The sequence below is a fragment of the Balaenoptera musculus genome, chromosome 10 (genome assembly GCF_009873245.2).
Source record: "Balaenoptera musculus isolate JJ_BM4_2016_0621 chromosome 10, mBalMus1.pri.v3, whole genome shotgun sequence".
NCBI lineage: Eukaryota > Metazoa > Chordata > Mammalia > Artiodactyla > Balaenopteridae > Balaenoptera > Balaenoptera musculus.
Window position 1 is genome coordinate 56,342,833 of NC_045794.1, and position 19,017 is coordinate 56,361,849.

The 19,017-nt window shown below is 37.2% G+C and overlaps 1 protein-coding gene and 1 pseudogene across 3 annotated transcripts in view; one reads left to right on the top strand and one right to left on the bottom strand.

Annotated features, from left to right (window-relative positions):
* Positions 1 to 19,017, top strand: part of FRS2 (fibroblast growth factor receptor substrate 2) — a 118,608-nt gene that overhangs the window by 25,869 nt on the left and 73,722 nt on the right. Inside the window, exon 2 of one of the 3 annotated variants that reach the window (XM_036865440.1) lies at positions 4,721 to 4,814. The exons of the other annotated variants lie outside the window; for them this stretch is intronic. The gene's annotated coding sequence lies outside the window, so the exon portion shown is untranslated. The remainder of the gene's footprint in view (positions 1 to 4,720; positions 4,815 to 19,017) is intronic. 3 annotated transcript variants of the gene reach the window in all.
* LOC118902790 lies at positions 3,618 to 7,583 on the bottom strand (annotated as a pseudogene).

Here is a 19,017-nt window from a genome sequence, read left to right on the forward strand (position 1 = left end):
TTGCATAAGTTTCTCTTCATGGAGAAGAGTCACTTACAGCATTAACATTTCTAGGAATTGTTTCAAAATTTAGTTTATTGTCTTAATGTAAATAAGACTTCCAGAAGTCTGTTTTTTGTCCCATGTCCCCAAATAATATATTTGATTTTGTTGTTTTACTTGGGTTCTGTAGCATTTGGTTTGATCCCAGATATTTCAAAAAATTATAATTAACTTTTAGTCTTCCTTCTAGTTTATCCAGTAATTTAGAATAGTACTGCAAATACAATTATGCTGATAAGTTGGGAAAGTACTGATATGTATTCTTCAGTGGAAATAATTTTAATAAGATATTAATACTGTTAACTACTAAATATATTTAAGGAGATTGCTTAATAAATGTTAATACTGTATTCAGCTACTAGGTAAAACTTTGTGGTGGAAGCAATAAAACATTGTATGAGTTAATTTTTGGTAAGTTATAGAAATTTGTATAGGCTTTTATACAGTTACCAGTGAAATGTAACTGAAGTTAATTAGTATCTAACCCTGACTATTAGAGTATACAATTTTGTTGGTCAAATATTTAACTAGTGTGATCTATAATCATTGAAACAAACTAATAATACATAAAAGTCAATGTTCTGTGTGTGTATGAACTGATACATTTTCAGAGAATTAAAAATAATAGATTCCTGAATGGCTAATAAAGTACTTTAGTGATTGTTACTATTCATTATTGATTTTCTGAATATTATTGATAAAACACTGATCCCAATTTCTGTTTTGCTCTTGATATCCACTACAATTATTTCCTTGGTGATAGGCTTGTATAATTAAATGTTAATCTAAGGCATAATCGAAGATGTGTGCTAAAGGTCACATAACATATCCAAAGGTAAGTAGAACTAGTGATCCATCTACAAATACGTGGCTGCTTAGTGGAGTGGTTTAAGAGCATGGATATTATCTAAGACTCTGCTGAGCTGGACATGGCAGGCTGAACTGCTTAGTGAAAGAGGTCATTCAACTAAGAAATGGTTAAATGGCAGAGCTGGGCTTAAGACCCTGATCCTCCACTTCAGGTACATTGCTTTTGTACTGGGCCACAGCTGCCTTAGAGGGCTGAAGGTTGTTTTCGGCTCTTTTGTGCCTCCATTTAGAACTCCTTTTCCCTCCTCCTCTCGGTCACACATGAAAACACAGGTAAAAATATTGAAAGAAAACTTGGTTACACCCTTCTGTATACTGGATAAATTGGATCAATTAAGTAGTGGATCCTCATGGAAGGGGGAGGGAGCGCCTGGCTACCGCTCAGGGGTTTTGGGTGGGAGTGTAGTGGGAGAGCATGAGAGTCTTCTGTCTTTGGGTGTGGGAAGAGAGAAAGAAGTGAGAGAGGATGTAAGGAACCATGACTCTCAGGTGCTGGACCAATGAGTGTTTTTCAATTTGTGATGAATATTAATTTAGATTGGGGTACACTAGTGAACATAGATACCGTTTGTAGATGTATAAAAACTAATAGGATCTTACCAATTTAGAGAAGGAAAATTTTAGGTTAGGTGTAAAAAGTAGTATTATAATTCCTGAGAAAGCTTATAATAAGTTTGTGACTAATAACTGTATGGCATAATGACTTGTGCATTCCATGACTGTGTTTATTTTATAGTGTTTCATTTAGATATATTATTTTTCTTTGATTTTCCGTCTCTATTTAGGTAGCTATCAGCATACAATCAAAATAATTTAGATAAAACAATGAAGAAGTTCTATATATGAATTCCTTGGAACCGTGACTTTAGCTCTGAAGTTTGTTGCTTGGGCAGAATGGCCTGTTGGCTAAAGGAATAGTCCTGGAATAGTAACATATCTCAGTTTAGTGGGAAGGCCATGGTTCTGGCTGTAAAAGTTTTGTGGTCTTAACTGAGACCCATTTGGCCGTTGTGTATTATAGCATACTTACTTTAAGATGGACATCTTTTTTTATAGCATCCTAATGTTTTTGGTTTTAGGAAATTGAGGTTGATAATGAAGTCCAGTGTAAAATACTTAATACATAAAATAGTGTGTAGTATAGTAATGCATAGATTATAGGACTGGGAATCAGTCTCAGCTGTCCTTATGTAGTTTATGTCCCTATGTAGTTTAAGTATACAGCAAAATTGAGAGAGAGAACAAGAGAGAGACCGAGACATTGATCTTTCTCCTTTATTTCTTCAAATGTTTCTCTACTTCTTTGAGACCCAGTTCAATGTCTTCTTCCTCTCTCAAGGCAACTGTTATCTTCCTCTTCTCTAAATTTACCCTTTATATTTTGTAGTTTAGTACTTAGTCATTTAGTTTTTTATATTGTTCATGAATTGTTTTCATGTCTTGGTCTTGGCAACCCCACCACACACACTTCTTACCTCTCCTCGTGCACTGCTAAATCTCAAACTCTTTGAATGCAGGAGTCTTGTCGCATAGGAATTTCTCCATCATGTTCTCTGACACGTGGGCACTAAGTGACGAAAACTTGAGGTTTTCTTTGGTTGCTCTATCTCTGACTCTATTTCTTGTTTGATTATATGAGTGTGCAGTATAAACAGTATAACACATGATTTTAATGCTCTTAAACCTTTGTGATAGTTATTGAAGTATTTGTAAATTTGTTATGTAGTTGATACATGAAATTGAACAACTATATGTTGTAGGTCAGCATAGGCCATTAGTACTGCTGGAAAAGCAAACCAAGGCTCATAGTTTTTATATGAAAAGAACTTTATTAATTTTTTAAAAAATTCAGTAGATTCTGATGTAGTTGCTCATGGTTTTAATCTTGTGCTTTGAAGTATTTTTCTTTTTCTGGAATGAAGTTCTTGGTTGCGACTGTGTAGAAGAAGTATGTTAATTAGATTATATTTAGTTGGTGAATTTGTGCCCACAAGAATGTGACTTTTAAAAAGTTGCAAGTTGTGCTCCTTTGGCAGCACATATACTAAAAAGTTGCAAGTGGTACAGTTCTTGCAGATAAGATTGTTTCCTGTTTTCTTTTGCATGTTTAGTACTTTTATATATTTTTCCATGAGTAGCCTTTCAGTTTGTCCATTTGTATCATTTGACACTCAGACTTTATTTAAGTTCAGCTCTACCATCACTGGGGCTTACAAATGTTAGTCATTTGAAATGTCAAAATTTGGATTTGATCCAAGAGTTACAAATAATATAAGCCTTTATATAAATATATCCAAATATATATTCTTAGGGGGAAAGGAATAAATAAAATACTGTGTTTATAGAGTGGTTTTAAACAGTTAGGCTTTAGAATTGCTACATGCCCAAAGTATTTCTCCAGTGAATTGCATACTGTATGAGTTCATGAATTGTGCTATAAGAAAGGTGTTTTTTTTTTTGAAGTGACAACTAGATTTAATAAATTAATACACGTTTTGTTTAAAGATGTACACTGCACATTCTGTTTAACCCAAGGTTTTAGGGTATCCAGAAGCTTCTATTTACACGTATACAGACCTCAGACAGCAGTGATGTCAGAAGATGCAGGAAGGGCAGCAGAGCCTTGCACTGCTGCTCTCTGAATGCTGAGAACGCAAGTCAAATACGTTTAACTTAAAGACAATACTGAGAGATCACTGGGGAAAACCTCTGAAGAGAGAAGTCCACAAAAGACACATAAAGGCAAGGGGAAGGTCAAGGTAGTTGATACAACCACTTTATTCTTGGGATGAATGTGGAGGTGGCGGAGACGTGCTTTGTTTGCCAGATTTCCATTCATAGTTCACGAGGCGTTGGCCCACAGGGTACTTGTCTTTTTTAATATGTTCATAAAGGCACTTAAACTGGCAGACCTGGAGGGACAAGATTCCCATCAATACCACGACTATTAGTAAAAGTGGAAAAACCCGCCAGTGGACCAAGTTTTGCATTTCCGCAGTTAACACCTAGTAAAGGAATGATGCCGGATGTGATGATGTAAGGTACACATTAGGAAAGCAAGAGCACAGAGATCACTGGCGCTGCCAGTTTCCGAATGATATAGTGAAGGTCAGTGTTCCGGATGCCATCTGCCTAAACCTGCTCAATTACAGTTTTAAACCACCACTGAGGATCCATCAGTGTTATATAGCTGCAGATTCTCACATGCAGGATTCCAGGTGCCCAGTCCTGTGATGGGAAAAAAAGAGGACTTTGACCCAAGGGAGCCCTCGGGGGAGCAACAATAACCAGCTCAAACAGGAGCCCCAGAAGAAGCAGGACGACTCCAGCCAGCAGCACTGCAACTATCGAAGTCTTCATTATCATGCGGGACTACCCTTTAACCTTCTGAAGATCACTCTGCATCCCTGTGGCATCCATGTCGCCAGCACCGCCACTGCCTTTATGGTTAGCCAGCAAACGTAGAAACCATAAGCAGCTGTGTAGAGCTCGTGGATTTTGGCAGTCCCCGTCCAAAATGACATTAACCGACGGCTGGCAAATACTGCTAGAGTAAGGCAGATGAGGGTGGCCATCAGTAAGGTTCTTGCACGTGAAGAAAATCAACAAAAATATCCTGAGTGGAAAAATTAAAGGCCGACGGTAAGGCTGAAAGCCAGCAGGCCCTCCCTGCTGAAGTATGGCTTGGTGGGCTGCATACACACCTTCCCCCACCACAGGAATAGCGTTATTATTTCAAACAGGCTGGTTATTGTTCACTGGTTGGTTTGCACTGTTCTCATTTTCTTCCTGGTCTTCCACCAAATAGGAATGAAGATCCAGCAAGTTTCCAGCAGTAACAGTCCCTGCTCACACAAGCTCCTTCAGCCACTGCTGCGTGTATCCCTGTTCAAGTAACACTGGTAAGATAACCTGAAGCAGAAGCAGCTCAAGGGACAGTTCACTCACTGGAGCATCACTGCAGAGCATGACGCTGTATGGAAGAAAATTAGGCAGCAGACTCTTAGTTATACGAATAGGTAGACAAAGCACCAGGAGCACAATGGAGCCAAAGAGAATCACTGACAAAATAAATCTTGGGAGATGCTTATAAATAATCAAGTGAATCATTTCTTGTACTGGATTTTTAAAAATCTGGATCATTCAGATTCCTTAGAAACCAAAATACACCAGGTTGAAGTATCTGTCTCAGCAACAGAATGAAGGAGGCAAAGCAGAAAACAGACACCATTCCTACTAGTTAATGCAGAAACATGATCTTTCAGAGTAGCATCAGACATTTCCAGGGAACAGATATCCAGTCACCGGCCACAAATGAGAGGGGACACTTATTTCTACCACCACTAACAAAGAGGCCTTTAACAACAATATAGCAGACTCCCAGCTAGTGACGAGACCTATGAAATTTAACAAGAGTTGCCAAGCCATGATAAATTATCAGTGTTATTGCTAAAAGTACATACCCTACTATGGTTGTGATTAGGCCTTCAAAATGAGATGCTTGGAGGTGTTCTTCAAATCCCAAATGAACAAGGGAGAAATGACCAGTGTGGTCAGGGCAAAATGCAAAACCAAGAAAGAACAGTGTGTATAAAGACACCACCCAGATGACATGTTCTGGAAACACTAGTCATCCATCAAGTCCTAGCATTCTTCCCCATGTAAACTCTTTGTAGCTCCATCCCGTTCTAAAGCATTGCAGTTCATGTGACATCAGCTGCATTTTCCCCGCCTGTGTTCCTCCTTGTTCTCCTCCTCCTCCTCTTCCACCTGGTCATCCTGGGCATCAGGGTTTTCCGGCACCAGTGCGTTCTTGGCTGGTGGGTTAGCATGCTGGTCGGGGGCAACATTTTCAGCACCATTTCCTCCCGCTGGAGCCTCATTTTGGTGATGCCTAACAGCACTGAAGGGCAGAGCAGCAAGTAGCACGTTGACCTCAATACTACTGAAAATCCTAAGAATTACAGAAAGCTAACACAATAGTTTGAAAAAAAAGGCGTATACTCAGTCTAGACAATTTCAAATCGTTTTAACATTTTGACAATTTTCTGTTTTGCCTCTGTACATTTTAATTTATTTTAAAATTAAAGTGATATTTGTACATATGTAGTTTTAAAAATCAAATAATTTTCAAGGCTTATAAAAATAGCAGGGCACCATCTCTTCTTATGTCCAATTCCCAGCCTTTAGGGGCAGTCAATTTCAATTCCTTCAGCTGTTCTGATGTGTCTTTATTTTTCTAAGTCAGTTCTGCTTTTTGTTGGCTTTTCATTTTAAGACAGTAGCTACTCACTTTCCTTCTAAGAAAAATGAGGATTAGTCATCTTAATCTCTGTGCCGCCTGCAAACATACATATTTCCCTTTCTCTCATCTTCCTTTTATAGGATATCAGGTTTGGGGGGTAAATTCTTTATTTAGTATTTAAATTATCATGACTATGCAAATATTTTTCACAGCCTTGTCACAAAATACACTGTGATCGTATTTCCTTTCTTGTCCAACTTAATGTTTTCTCGAATAATTATCTGAGTTTGAAATTTTATGTAGTTTGTGCCTATTAATTAATTTGCAATTCTCTGACAAACATAAAATATAATATGGTTGGGCACATCAGATAATCTGTCAGTTTCCTTTTTCTTCTTGGAGACAGCCTTCTGCCTCCTATTTAGAATGCAGACTTTCAAATAATTCTCCTGTTTTTCAGTAATCATTTTGTCTTGCTTTCAGTGTTGACCTGTGTTCCAAAGATCAGGGTCTGTGGTACACCCTCTCCAGGGATGGGGAGAAGATTGGTTTTGGGGTGAGGCCACTTAAATGAACTTTCAACCAGTCATCTCGTTTCCAGCCGCACCCTACATTTTTGTCTTCATCATGCGACCAATACCTGAATCTCTCCAGCATGAGTCAGCTTGCTGCTTTTTTTTTTTTAATTGTGGTGATGTGGTAAAATACACATAACTCAAAATTTACCATTGTAACCATTTTAAAGTGTACAGTTCAGTGGCATTAAGTGTATTTACATTGTTGTGTAACCATTACCACTGTCCATCAATCTCCAGAACTTTTACATCATCCCTAACTGAAACTCTGTACTTACTAAACAGTAACTGCTTACTTAGCCCGGCCCCCTCCCACCCCCAACCCCCGCTCAGCCCCTGGCCACCGTTATTCTACTTTTCTCTGTTTGTCAGCTTGATGGCTCCTTCCTTTCAGGTTTAGGTTTCAGCTTTCTTGGTCTAGTTAGTTTAGTCACCTCTTTTTTTCCTAGCTTCCAAAATACTGTGCCTTCTCTTATTTGCTGTTGTCTTTCCCCATTCTCTTATCCTTATGGATTTTATACTTCTAAAAATTCCTTTTAACTTTTTAAGGTGAGGTTTCAGGAAGGGGTCAGGGCCAGTCATGATTAACTGAAGGTCTGCTACTCCCCACCTCCATTCCTTATTATGAGTTTTAAAATTTAGGTTTTTCTAAATTAGAAATTTAAATGCAGGTATGTCAAACAAATAAAGGCAGTTTTGTAGCTATACTGGCTATAAAATTAAGCTTGATAGATAGGCCGCTTCTTATTGCTGGTTCCCATTGTGTTGACAGGGGTTTGATCACTCAGACCTGTTGCGGCCCCATACTCTTCCTCCAGCAAACCTAAGATGGTTCCGCTGTGCTGAGACATGTTTTGTGCTACTGCAGCAGTTTCACAGCAGTGACCCTTCTGTGGGGAGATAGACTGTTAGCTACAAATTTCTGTACAAGTCTGTTATTCAAGGTGTAGTTGAAGTATTTCCTTCTCTGTGCAGCTTCTCTGAGTGCCCTAGACAGAGTTAATAACGCCTTCTGTGCCACAGCACTTGTAAAAATTCTATTTTATTCTAGCGAGGTTAGACCTGTCTATTTACACTAGATAATCTACCTTATGATGGTCTGTCTCCATCTTTCTTAGACCTAGTATTTCTCAAGTTTAGGAGAATACTCCCAATTTTGATACAGTTTTTGATCCATAATAAATAATTATTTACCTAATGAGTAAATAATCCACCTGGATTGGTTGAATTTCCTATTTTCTGGGACGCATACTCTCATTGTGCCCTGTGTCACCAATGTCCACGGAAAGCTGTTCAGTGCTTTTTGCTTGATACCGCGAGTAAGTTCTGTGTAGTGATTAGAAGTGTGGTTGCCAGAATACCTAGGTTCAAAAAAACAAGCAAGTTTTCTTTTTTTTTTTTTGGCTGTACTCACGTGGCACGCGGGATCTTAGTTTCCGACCAGGGATCGAACCTGTGTCGCCTGCAGTGGAAGCGCAGAGTCTAAACCACTGGACCGCCAGGGAAGTCCCAAAACAAGCAGGTTTCTAATGTCTCTCTGTTTCAGTTTCTTTACCTATAAAATAGATTAATAATCGTAATATCATGTAATGTCGTAAAGATTAAATTAATACGTCTAAAGTCCTGGATCAGTGCCTGCTGGTACAATGTTTTGTAGTCAGTCTTTTTCATCTTTCTGGGGACATTGCCTGCTATGATATCATTAGAACTTGATGGAAATAGATGATATAGAAAATCAAAGTAAAATAGCAACTCTAGTTACTATTAAAATATTTAGCTCTGAATTTTCTATATGAACATGTTCTGAAATGATTTCCATGGACAATAGCAGATTAAGGCATATGGATAATAAACTGGGAGAAATAATGTCTTCAGTGTGTTATATACCTACTAAAATACTGTATTCTTTAAATGTACTATAAAATAACCAAACACATGGAAATATATTTTAAACACATGGAAATACATTGAATGGCAATGTTAATGTTCATGTTCTTCTCTCCCTAAGAAGAATTTTATGCAGCCCACTAATGAATTCGATATGTGGCATAACTGTTGTCTTCTAATTTGGGAGCCTGCTCTGTTTATTTTTCTCTTCAGAGACTGTGTGCTAAGGGGAGAGAACCCTCCTCCATTCATTCAGCAGTCTTGAGAAGACTTGCTCATGTGCCTAGGCATTGTGGGTAAGGGAGAATAAGGCACAGTTGTTTTTCTTAAGGAACCATAATCTCTTCATCAATTCAGTAATATTAAAATCAGATGTTCTGGCAGAATATATTCACACTGACCAGAATTCCATTTATAATATTTTATAAATGGAATAAAAATGTGCACAGAGATTTATGTACAAGGTGTTCATTAAAATACTAATTATAAAAGCAATAAAAAAGATAGGACTTTTGGTACGTCCATTATATTTTCCAGACTTTCAATTAGAAACATGCTAATACTTAAATAATTAAACTTTTACTTTAAAAAAATCTGTCCTGGTGGATTTACATGGGAGGATGGATAGAGGGTTAGGTCAGTTGAATTGCCCGATCCATTAAAAGGAGTGGTAAAGTGCTCAGGTCCATGTTAGAGCTCCAGTACCACCACTAGTGTATGTATGACTCTGGCAGGTTGGTTGTTTAAAATTCTGTAAACCTCGGTGTTTTTCCTGTCTGTATAGTGGGTGTAATAGTCGTTTTGAAGTTTGTCGTGAGGACTAAATGAGACAGTGTATGTAACCTTAAAAATAAAACAAATAGTTCAGTAAATATTTGTGGCTTACTGTTATTGTTTTTCCTTACACTCCTTTCCTCCTTAATAGTTTTTCTCAGTAACCTTCCTCCAGTCAATCTAAACAAGGAATGGCAATATTTTGCTTGGTCTGATAATTCCCATTGCTTTGTAATAGCCATCTAGAGGTTTTTGAGGCCTTTGCTAACCTCTACAGAGCTGTCACCTGTCACTTGCGTTGGCCAGTTTTGAAGAAGGGGAAATAGCAGTACATGTGCCTTGGGTTTGCCATTTTTGCTCTAAACCTTCTTTGTCTCTTTATACACATATTTACTCCCTGTTCTCTTCTGGGTATCGTGTACTTTTTGTTCTTGCACCTTATTTTGATGGGGAGTCTGTTAGCTTCCTTTTTTTTTTTTTGAATGTTTTGGCTGTTAACTGTAGTTTCATAGCATAAGTTACTCTTCATAACAGGGTAGTCATCCAAAGCTAGCCTTAGTTCTTTTTTAGCCCTGCTTCTCCTAGGCCTCTCATGAAACGTAAATATAGCTAGTTTGTTAGGCTGACTTGGACGTGCCTCATTTAAAGAAGAGTTTGATTTTTTGTGAACTTTTTCTTCTTACTCTCCTGAGTACAGAGCTCCTTCTATGTTTAATATAATGTAACCAGATACAAAGGCACTTTTCCATGAGGGATTATGGTGTCTTTTTAGAACACGTAGATTATGACCAGAAAAATTTTTTGTTTTGTTTTGTTAAATGGCATAAATTTAAATACGTGATGTTTAGTATAAGTTATGTTCTGACAGAATCCGGGAAATAACAGCCAATAAATTATGACTGGTGATTAATGGAATAGCCCTCAGCACTTAGGCAAAAATGATTTTACACACCTTGGGAGTTATGGATACTATGAAAAGGTTTTACTTTTCTTGATGATTTTTTCTACATTGATAAGTCCAGGGTATTTATAAATTATCGTAAGTCAGAACTTTATATTAAAAAGAGTATTAACAGTTGAGTTTTGAAATTACTTGCCTTGGATTTAGTATTTTTTGTCATTTTTTTTTTAAAATTTATTTATTTATATTTATTTTTGGCTGTGTTGGGTCTTTGTTTCTACGCGAGGGCTTTTCTCCAGTTGCGGCAAGCGGGGGCCACTCTTCATCGCGGTGCGCGGGCCTCTCACTGTCGCGGCCTCTCTTGTTGCGGAGCACAGGCTCCAGACGCGCAGGCTCAGTAGTTGTGGCTCACGGGCCTAGTCGCTCCGCGGCATGTGGGATCTTCCCAGACCAGGGCTCGAACCCGTGTCCCCTGCATTGGCAGGCAGATTCTCAACCACTGCGCCACCAGGGAAGCCCCTTTTGTCATTTTAAATCCAGGAATTAATACCATATGGTGTGCAATTAACTTTATTTTGAATCTATTTGAAGAACAAGCTGAAGGTGTTTTAATGACATCACTCAGCTAAATCAGGAGATAGGTTCCTTGGGTAAGTTGCTTAACTCTCAAGGTCTCAACAGATTCTGTCCTGTAACATAGCTCTAACGTACTATTGTCATGAGCCCTAAAATTTTGTGGCCTTTTTAATTTTCTTTCACAAATCTCTGTCGAAATTCAGTTTTTTTTCTACTGAGTTTTTAATATGATAGCTATAGATTAGATGTCAATATACATTTCTAAATGCTTGATTCTTTTTTTTTAATTTTAATCTGAAAAGACTATCACTTTTTAAAGATTGCTCTTTTGTTTAGATTGCTCTTTTATTCATTAAAACATTCAACTCTATATGGTAACTGGCTCCTGGGGTTAAAAAAATACATATTTAACCCCCCATTTTCACACTCCCCACAAACCTTATATTTCATTTATATTGACAAGTAATAAAATTAACAGATTTGAGCTTTAACATTCTAAACAGTGGAAAAAGCATTACTGAACTATAAAATGGCCATGCAGAGAAATCTGGGAGAGGGAGAGGAGTGTATTTTACATACTGAAAAATCAGCCTGTGGCAATCAGGCACTGACTTGCTCTGCACTGTTTTAACAGAGAATTGAATGGTTTTGTTATACAAATATTTTACTGAGTTATTTGCTAAAACAAAATAGGAATGTTTAAGGCCTTTTGATAATAATTTAAAAATTTTTGACCTTAAAATAACCCTTAAGAGGAGGAGGGACTCCTTGGTTATAGAACCCCAAGTGAAAAGCTCCTGCTGGGAAGAAGGTGCTTGGGAATACAGCGAGGTTGATTTCAGGCACGTTGGGATAATTTCTCTTACCTTAATGATAACTTACTCCTTGCACATACGTATTTTCCTGTGTCATCACTTCTCCTTGTCTGTGTTCCTTTGAAATAAATCTAAAATTGATTAGCCATTTCTCATATTCTAAATTAAGAAAATTATTATCCAAAATTTATAGAAATAAGGTTTCCAAAACCTTACAGGGTAAATCCGTTGGTTGAAAGTGAACATTACTTTTGTATTTCTTTGGAGAGATTAAAAACAATCTTTTTCCCCTGTGGGGGTGGGGTAGGTGAGAATGGATGTTCCCCCTGCCTGATTGTTTCCGTCACAATTCTTGGTGGCAGTAAAAACCAGTAAAAGCATATCATGTATTTTAAAAGGATATTGGATAGAGCTCAGTGGCTCATCAAATTGTTTTGAGAGTTAGAGAACCAGATTCAGGGCTGAGCAGCCAGAAACAGTGCCCGAAATCACATTGCACAACGATTCCCATGAGGTTGCCAGTGCCATCTAGAGACAGACTGACAGACGCCACAGCCTGTCCCAGTGACACAGCTAGCACTGGCTGACTCTAAGTGCTGCCACCTCTGCCCCAGACTTGACCTTCCTGCAGTTGCTCCACCGTTAGTGTAAAAGAGAGTTCTTTCTGGTCTCTTCTTGTCCTGCTTGTTAGTTGCCCATTTCTACTCTGGGCTGGGCATGTGTGTTTGGCATAGCCCGTGTCCTGGCCGTGTAGGACATGTGGAAAAGTGTCTCACCTTCTGAAATCATGAGATGGTGTGAAGTTCTTAAATTTAAGATGTGGAAAACTCTTTGATCTTCTGAAAACATAAGGTGGGGAAGTTCCCAGACTTAAGAAGGGAAGTTCAGATGCTAGGCAGACAAAAAGAGTGATAAACGTTGACTGCATGTTTTAGATGTAATGTGTGCTGAGCCCTCACTATGTGCTAGTACCATGCAAACTGTCTTACAGGTGTTATCACAGGCCATTCTCACAACATTAGAAATGAGGTAATAGGCTGAGAGAGTAAGTAACCTGCCCAAGATCATACAGTTAGTCAATGTCGAGCTAGGACACGAACTCAAAGCTGATTCCAAAGCCTGTGCTCATAACTGTTGTATTAAACTAACTCTTTTAATACCCCCTCTCCCCATATATTTAGCTCAAAATCCTGTAAATAAATCTGTTAGATTAACTCTACTAAGTTTATTAAAGTCATATATATGGTATATCTATGTATTTAGACATTTTAAAGGAAATGAAAATTTGTGGCTTTAATTTTATCTATTTTCAACTAACTGAATGATTTTTTTTCTTTTTTTCATTTTGTGGCTATTTTTCTAATTCACTTTGCCACAGGCTACAATCTGATAAAATGCTTGCTTTCTGAATATCAGTGCTTAGAAGCCAGTTATTGAGTGTAATAGAGGTCAGCAAGAAGGAGAGGGGACATAGAGTGACCAAAATAGAGGCAGAGAGGAAGAAACATCACACACATATACACACACACAGCCCTGGGAGAGGGAGAGACAGAGACAAACATATATGGAAGGAATGGGGGGACACATGCATGTTATTCTACAAGCAGCATCCTTTATAGCCTTTTTTATTTGCATTGGTAGGTTGAAAAACGATGAAACTCCTCCTCTGCTTTAGGAAAGTCATTAAGGCCTTTTTTTTTTAAGTTAGAATCAGTGCTTTCTTAATAAGTTTTAAGCCTTTATACCAGTTTGCATTTTAAATTGACTTATGTACTTCTATTTTAAAGCTAAAAAAAAATGATATCTAGGAGTGAAACAGGAGCTGTTATTTAACTTGGGACATATCCAACTTGGTTTGGGGGGAAAATCATAAAGGCAAACTCTCGTAGTTACCATGATGTCACCCAAGCTAGAGTATTTCTTCATGAACCACAGCTCTTGTTAATTATTCCTTTAGTACGAGTACGTCTGTTCTGCAGATTTTTCTTTGCTACCAAATCAGCGCTTTATAATAATGTTATTTTGTTCACTTGTGCCTTTGGGACTAAATGGGAGGCTGTAATTTTTGTGAAATTGAGTAGATCAAATGCCCTTCCACACACATACTGTTGTAAACAGTCTAAATGTGAGTTGGGTGATAGAGAAATACTTAATGTAAGGTAAATGTCCATGAAGTTGAAAGTGATTTTTATTCTCTTTAAGTATTACATTTTTAATATTAAATATACTATGCTTTTTGTCCTTATCCTAATCTGATCTTTCCTAGAATATAAATTTAAATTTGAGAACTCGTATTTCTCTGTGAATTTTTTTGTTTTTGGTCCAGTGCAGGCTGTATACAATGGGTTTTTGTATAAATGCAGTTGATGTTATATATATACTCTGCTATTCCACTACTTAACTTTGAGATTTATTCCTCTTTTATGAACTGGTTTAGTGGACCAGCAATCCTCAAATGGGCAGTAGTCCTTTTATTAAGCTACCAGGTTGAAAACAGGATATTGGCATATACACAGTTTCTTATCTTTATGAACATTAGCTAATGGTGCATTTAATTAGTCATCTAAGTAAGAAATGCCATACTGGGCCAGAGCAGTGATCCATCCGGCACAGACTGTCCTAAAAAGCTGCACCAAGGAATCAGGTTACTTATTGGAATTCTGTCATCACTAAAGGATACATAGACCATTTCTAATTTCCCTTAATTTATATACTCAGAATTCATGCATTCATTTAAACTCTTCAACATTGCGATCTGTTCTGATTACATATGCTATGTATGTATTAAGCTAAAACACCTATTTTAGATCTGTTGGAATTGGTAATTCTAGGGTAAAATACCATTTATAATATGAACTTCAGTTCTTTCCTTGCTCATGTGCTTCTTCAAGTTTCTTCACCTATAAAATATAAAATGATTTCAGTTTTTTTCCCCCAGTCTCAAAATCTGTTCTGTTATTTCTAATATGGCCAATTTATGAGGTTTTCTTTCTCACCCTCCTTCTTACCATTTTTTCTTTCTACATGCAATTTAAATATAGAATATTAGACAAATTCTTTATGTATAATGAAGGAGGACCAAGTTATAGAGGGCCACTGAATTCCTTTGAATTATCTGATGGCCATAACTGAAAGTTCTGTGGATTTTAGGAGAAACAATATTTCATAGCTGTAGTTCAGAGAAAACAGGTATAGCTTATATTGATTGCTTTGTGATATGGATTTATTGAAGATTCTTTCATGAGACATGAATTCTACTTTTCATTTTGCTGGAAACTGACTTCCAGTTTGAAGGCATTGGTCATTCTTTCTTTCATTGTTCTTTGTGCAGTGCTTACCATGAGAAATTAGAGTTTGAGTGTGGCGAAAAATTGTATCTGTTACATTGCTGAAAAATATTTACAGTCTACCAGAACTACTAAAGAATGAAGATAGTATTTTCCTCCTAGCAGGGAAAAGAGGAATTTAGAAAAAAAATTGTAACTCTTCTAGGTTGACTTCTATTTTTGAAGTTATTGGTTATCCCCTAGAAAATAAAAGGGCTGAAGTGAGCTTTATAAAAGTTGTTTCCACTTTTGAGGAAGTTAATGCAGTTGGGTAACAGTTTGTGGGGCACATACATATTACAGCATCTTCAAGAAGAGACTATCAAATACTGAAGTCTTTTGGTATTCAAGTAACTCAACCCCCTGGAATGGAGTCAAAGTAAATCTGCTTTAATACCAAGTTCCTCTCCATAGTGAATATTTTATTGTGTGTGGTATTAAAATTCATGAAAAACAGTAAAGCCACAGGCTCTGTGATATTTATTTGTATGTATCTCTTCATTACGTATAATGTTGAACACATAGAAGAAAACTAACCCAGGAGATATTTACCTTAATGTTCTACATAGACTCATATGTTAAGAGGTCTTTTTTTTTTTTTTTTTAAGCTGAGAAATATATTTTATTGTCATGGCCAGAATGTGAGTAGCATGTTTGTATATAAAACAAAAGTTTAAAAGAGTAACAGTTATTCATATTGTGTGCAAGAGGAAGGAAGGGAAGGAGAGAGAGAAAGAGACAAACACTAACTATAGGGAGAGGAGGTGTGTATGATAACGTTTCAAGAAACAATACATACTCCATATGCTGTGTACTTCCATTTTGTTAAAATGCAAAACAAAACAGCAAACACCATAGGTGAAGGTTGTATTATTTATAATTGGTATCCTGGAAGAGTGTGTTCTTACCTTCCCTCCCCTTTCCTTCATCATTCTTAACCATTAGTGCAATGATTTGAGATTGTGAGGGAGGTTTTTTTTGTGTGTTAATTTATGCTGAAAATTCCCAGGACACAATCAAGTATTTAGAAGACTAGCATAATGTATTTAGGTCTTTGGGGAACTTTTAATCATGAATCTGTTGAGTCTCTGCTCTGTGTAAAGCAGTAAATTATTTAAATGGTGTTTCTTTTAGTCAATAGGGATAATTTGTTCCAAGGAGTCTTCACTTTCTCCAAATAACTGAGGACATTAATATAGTAAGGCCACAGTTCCTGGGTAATGTGTCTTTTTAAAAAAAAAAAATTTATTTAGGCTGTGCCGGGTCTTAGTTGTGGCACGCGGGATCTTCATTGCGGCATGGGGGATCTTTAGTTGCGGCATGTGGGATCTTTAGTTGCAGCATATGGACACTTAGTTGTGGCGTGCATGCGGGATCCAGTTCCCCGACCAGGGATCGAACCCGGGCCCCCTGCATTGGGAGCAGGGAGTCTTACCCACTGGACCACCAGGGAAGTCCCAGGGTAATGCGTCTTGATAGTTAAGTAATCACCTTGATTTTTTGTTTTAGAATAGGTATGTTACTTTCATTGTATGATAAGCAGTGTGTGCATCTAGTAACAAATTAAATGTACAGTTTAGAAAGAAAATATTCCTACAAAATATTTTCTGATTAATGACATGTTAAAAAATCAGATTCTGTTGAGTATAAAGAACTGAAGCCAATAAGTGTTATCTCATAGTGTCAGGAACTAAGGTGTTCCACATGAGAGAATTTTCCGGAAAAGGAAAATTAGGAATTATAACTAATAATTTTATTGTAAATTTTAAGAAGTTAATGAAAAACTTTAATGTATGTATGTGTATGTGTATATCTATACATCAGGAGAGAAAGAGAGAGAAGTATTTTAGACATCCAGAAAACTACAGAAACTATTTTGGTAAATATCTGTGTTACCCATTGTATTAAATCTTAACATTTCTTCCCTGACTTCTCAGCGCATATGGAATAGCCATCAGTCACTTAGAGTTGATTCAGGTTAATCATTATGAATGAATACTAATTAGTGAGCTATGCTGTGCCTCACTTACTCTTACTCAGTTCCCTTAGAGCTAAATGTAGCATATTCTTCTGATTCATCCCTAATGCTACATGTTTGTTACTAATGTACAACAGTGAACCTTCCTCTTTTGTCCTCTTATTTAAAACAACTGTGGAAGAATGGAACAGATTTCTCAAATGAGCAGCCTGGATTTACATGTTACTCCTATGGGGCAAATGTGGTATTTGTGACTAATAGTTTTATTCCAGTTTACTGCAGATTATAACAGTGAAAAAGAAAGACTGAGATTCTGCATTTTGGAGCTGTCTCTTTCTGGTTTGGACAAGTTATTTAACCACTCTGTTTTGTTAATACCTTTCCCACAGGGAAGCTCTGAGAATTAAGCAAGCTAATGTAAATTTCTGGCACACAGAAGTTGCTCAGTAAAAGATTGCTTTAATATCACTAGCCTTTTTTCAAGTGGTTGAACTTGCTGAAAGTCTGATTTCCAGATGAGTGGGGGCATTTCTGCACAACAATATTCAAGAGTTCTCTTCACGTCCCTCCCCAAAAAAGCAGATTTTAACATTAGATTCATCATCCAACTCTTAGAACCCCAGCTGATTGTTTTCATAATACTTTTGGTTTATTTTTGTACGTAAGGTCTGATAGGCACATAACAAATGCTTTGTGAGCCTTAAACTAAGTGAAAATAGATTGTTCAGATGAAAGGTATGTGGATAAGTCAGTTTTGGGGCAATTCTAGAGAACTCTTGCCAGAACTGGTATCTTTGTTTTGGTCTTCAGAGACTATTAAATATGATCACTGAGTCATACTTGCTGTTTTCTCTGTCCCCTGGCTATTTCTCTTAAGACCCTGAAGCTTGGCCACCACCCGCAAGATGTTTAAAAGGCAGCCTAGGCCTTAGCCCAGGAGGAGTTTGTTTATTTAAAGAAAAATAATTAAGTTCAAACATCCCTACCATGTCATAGCTAGTCTAGTCATGTTAGAGTTAGTGGTTCTTTTGATTCTTTCTGGTGGTCATGGTGCCTAAAGGTAACAGATAAATGTGAAAGTAGTTAAACTTTTCCTGAGATTACTTGGAATTTTATAATGTAATCTCAAACAAATCCCTAAAGGAGTGGGAGGAAAGGGAATGCCATTTATTTTGCTAGTTGTTTTTTAATGGGACTCATATAATTCAAATCTTTCACCACTTCTTTCTAGGGTTATGATACAGATGATTTAAAAACAAAGCAAAAACTGAAAAAAAAAAAAGCCCCGCACACTATGGTAGCTATATCTTCATTAATTCTTTGAAGTTTGGACCATAAGAATCTTTTCAAAGGGATAGTATAACGTCATAGATGTTTAGATACAAAGATACAAAAATTGATTACATTTGTGTTTCAAATGATTATCATCTCCAAAATTTATGACTGACTTCTCCTTACATATTCTCTGCCAGATAAGGAAATCCGAGGCAGATATTTTGGGCTTGCCTGGGGTACCAGGGTGTATCTCTTTAATTAGATAACTTTTAAAAACCAAGTCCTAAAGGAAGTGAAGGAGGAATTAGTACAAGTCCTGAGGCACTGAAGTGAGAACATGCTTGATGTGTTTAAGGAAAGAGGCCAATGTGCCTAAAATGGAGTGAACAAGAGGGAGAGTGGTAGGAGATAAGGTTAGAGAGTTGGGGAAGGGAAAATCAGATCGTGGTCCTTATGGTCTTCGTAAGGATTTTGGCTTTGAAACTGGTGAGATGGACTCAATTAGAGGGTTTGAGCAGAAGAATGACATGATCTGATTTTCTTTTGAAAAGGACTAATCTGACTGATTTGTTGAGGTGAGCAAGGGAAGAAGCTAGGAGATCAGATGGAGAACTATTACAGTAATGCAGATGAGAAATAAGGTGGCTTGGACCATCATAAGAGTGGAGGTGGTAAAAGTGGTCATATTATGGATATCTTTTGAAGTTGGAGCTCCCAGGATAAATACCTAATGAATAGTGATGAATACTTCTG